Genomic DNA, 3,758 nt, shown 5'->3' with positions numbered 1-3,758 from the left:
TACTCAAAGTCTTCAAGAAGTCCCTGAAACTGACAAAATTCACCATACCCCTCCCTCCTCAAGCATTTATAACCCGTTAGAACTTCAGAGAGACACTCATAGACAAGAACGGGTGCCTAGAATAGACACTCTAACATGTCAGGCTGTCTGATAGCTGTGCTGTATGCTCCAGGTTTCCAGTTTTTGTGAGCCATCACAGATGTTGAGGTGGGCTTTGGGTAATGTATCTGTCTTTGAGTCATTTTGCCCAATAAAAATTATTGGTTTATCAAGTAGAAAGTCGGTGGTATTCTTACTTTGGTCTCTCATTGCTTCACTGTCTGGAGTGAGTAGATGTTGTTTCACATCATCCCAAATATAGCATCACACAGCAGGTCCTACATTCTAGATTATCTATAGGAAATTGTTGAGGTTAAAGCCATGGTAGATAGAAGAATTCAACAGATAAGTGTTTGTAGTCTTGTATCTGTATGTTTCTTATTATGATTCTTTCTTTAGAATGACAGCTGTTGAATATTGATGTACTTGAGCACCAAAGAGAATTTCAACCTGCTTTCATGTTACTTTTACATATGAGAGTCTGTTATGATCTCTTACGATCTGTGGCTATTGGGGAGCACATTTCAATCACTGAGCTTCAGTTTCTCCCTCTGCATGCCAGAGACAGTAATATAACCATATTAAGAAGTTAAAGTCAATAAAACAAAACAGGAATGCATTAAGATTTCCTGAGCTACCAATCCTACTCTTCTGGCACACTGTATCCAAGATTTTCATTTGCTTTTCATTAGCAGACAAGTTCTTTGCCACAAGTTTTCTTTCATATTTCTGATTATTCCTCAAGTGCATTAGGCATGTTCTCAGAACAAGACTGCATGAACATGTCTGCTTCTTTCTCACCCCCCATGAGGGAAAACCTGAACAAGGAACCTCTGCAAGACAATCTACACACTACACAGGAGATCCCAGATGACATTACTTCATTTGCATTGAGTCTATGCATAGATGCCTGGTCAATGGCAATTTTTAAGGAAAACTGTGAATTTTATCTAATGAGTCTTGGAGGAAAAACTTTTTAATGTACAAAAAATGAATCTAGAAATGTTACATCACCTGATAATAGCAAAAGAAAAACAAAACCATCACACCACCACCAACACAACAACAACAAAAGAATTGAAAGATGAAGGCAAACAAGCAGATGAAGAAGTGACTATGTTGTACCATGAAGACATCCTTCTACTATAACTAGTGTCTTTCAACAATCAGAGGTGTGTAGGTAAAAAATGGGAAGATTTGGTGAATGGTTTTTGGTAATCTCTGGACATAATAATAACACTGATCCTGTTGCTCAATATCCCACAGATTACAGTTCCACTGGAGTTAAATTAGGAGTGTGTACACAATTATTTTCCAACAGTCCAAACTAGAAGATGTCTCACTCCTTCAGGGACAGGAAATACATAGTCTGTGGATTACTGTGAAAAGGAGACAAGACACTTCAAAAGGGTAAAAAGGAAATATGTTCACAAATATAAACTTATTTTTATTTTCTAAACAAGGTTTATTGTTATTTTAAGTATCTGAGCGTTCGGCCAACGTGTATGTGTGTGCTATTTGTGTGCTTGGTGCATGTAGATGTCAGAAGAAGTTGTCAGATCCACTGTACCTGGTGTTACAGATGGTTGTGAGTCACTATCTTAATCAATGTTCCATTGCTGTGAAGAGACACCATAACCAAGGCAATAATTACAAAGGAAAGCATTTCATCAGTAACTGTTTACAGTTTCAGAGGTTTAGTTCATTATCATCATGCTGGGAAGCATGGAGGCATGCAAGCAGACATGGTAGCTGAGAGTTCTACATCCTAGTTTATAGACATCAAGAAGAGAGAGTCACAGGGCCTGGCTTGGCCTTCTGAAACACCAAAGCCTACCCTCAGTGACAAACTTCCTCCAACAAAGTCACACCTCCTGGTCTTCTCAAGTAGCACCACTCCCTAATGACCAAACATCCAAATATACGACCCTTTGGGGACCATTTCTACTCAAACCACCATAGCCACCATATAGGTGCTGGGAACCTAACTGGGTCCTCTGCAAGAGAACAAAGACTTCTTAACCATGGAGTCATATCTCTAACCTCACTTGAATGATTCTTAAAAACTCACTTGTTGGAGCTCTCCCATCAAGGTTGTGGTATAGGTCACAAGAGACAGTTTCAGCCAGTACAGATTGATATGTGTCACACCATATTTCTATTTCAGGTATTGGCTGAGCATGCGTGTATTGTCAGTGAACCCTTCTGTTAGGTCATTTACACAGAGCATAACCTTTAGTGGACCATAAGGAAGTCATTTGTGAACTGCACTGCCTCTTCAACTCAACTTAACCAACCAATTTGGATGTCCAATTTGATATTGATATTGATACAATATTAGATACTTTACAGTCTTACCATCTATTACCTTCATAGAGATTGAACTTTTTCAGGACCTGACAGCTAATTTAATAATATACCTTGAGATCACTTAAAATTTATGCTGATACCCTACTACATATACTGTTTTGATTAAAAAGCCTTTAAGACAATAATGTCACAAACAACTTCACTAACCTTTGATTTCCCATGTAATGAGCTTTTACAACCTAAGCTAATGCACAATTTTAATCTTAAATTATATATCCTTCCATGCCCCTGATTCAGTAATGCATGGGTGTGTTGTGGTAATCATTTGCTGAGAGCAGCCCATAGGTTGGAAGCAATTCTATAAGTAAATATCACCTATTAATGTTGCAAATAACACACAGATATAACTTGGTAGTGTATGCTTGCTGTACTTTTTTGGTATTCTGAGGTTTCAGTGTTTGTCAGGGTCAGTAAATTATTTCCTCCCCTCCATAAAACTCTTCTAAAGATTTCTGTAAAGAGTCCTTCATCCATTGTCCATGCCATGCTTTCTGTGCTATCCAATAAATACAGGGCTAAGTCCTTTGTTAGGGACATATACACAAGCAGTAGGTACACACAGGTTCACAAGTACAGATGACCAACATACCATCACATACCACAGAGAGAGAGAAGGCACAGGGGAAGAAGAGAAAAATTCAAGCTTGGGCTTGTGACACTAACATATTCTGGTCCTATGGGTGTATTTTTAAAACACTTCACTGACACTAAGAATACAAAAATAATAGTGAGCAATGCCCATTAATAATAAAGTATAAGGCAAATATATACAGAAACCACAAATGCTGCAAAAACGATAATAAAAGAAATGCATGGGGAATTTTAGTTTATCTAGGGATGATGTGATTTATTTTCTTCATCAATTTTGTTATTAAATGTGATCATTCATCTTCTAGGGTATACACAGGGTTCCACAGAGAGAAATATGCATGTTTATATATTTATAAATGGGGCTTGTGTGCAAAGATTCAATGTGTTTTGCAATATAGACAGCCCCATAAACATCAAAAGACATTTAATGTCAATCACTCTATTGCATTTCTGACAAACATCTATGACCTCTGGTCTTAACAAAAACATTGGTTTAGTTACTTATTAATTTTCTAGGGAAAAGAACTAAAAAGAAGTCAAAATGTGGTTTAACATGAACTATCATGAACTGTCAACTGAAGATGTCACTCATATTCTCCATACCCAAGGAAGATACACTGTTGATCTTTCTACTAACACTAGTGACTACTCCACCCCCTTTCCCAGCACATAAATACTGCACAGTGTCTTCACAGATT

Source organism: Peromyscus californicus, unplaced genomic scaffold (assembly GCF_007827085.1).
Source record: "Peromyscus californicus insignis strain IS unplaced genomic scaffold, ASM782708v3 Scaffold_2__1_contigs__length_46816999, whole genome shotgun sequence".
Taxonomy (NCBI): Eukaryota; Metazoa; Chordata; class Mammalia; order Rodentia; family Cricetidae; genus Peromyscus; species Peromyscus californicus.
Note: the sequence above shows the minus strand (reverse complement) of the source record.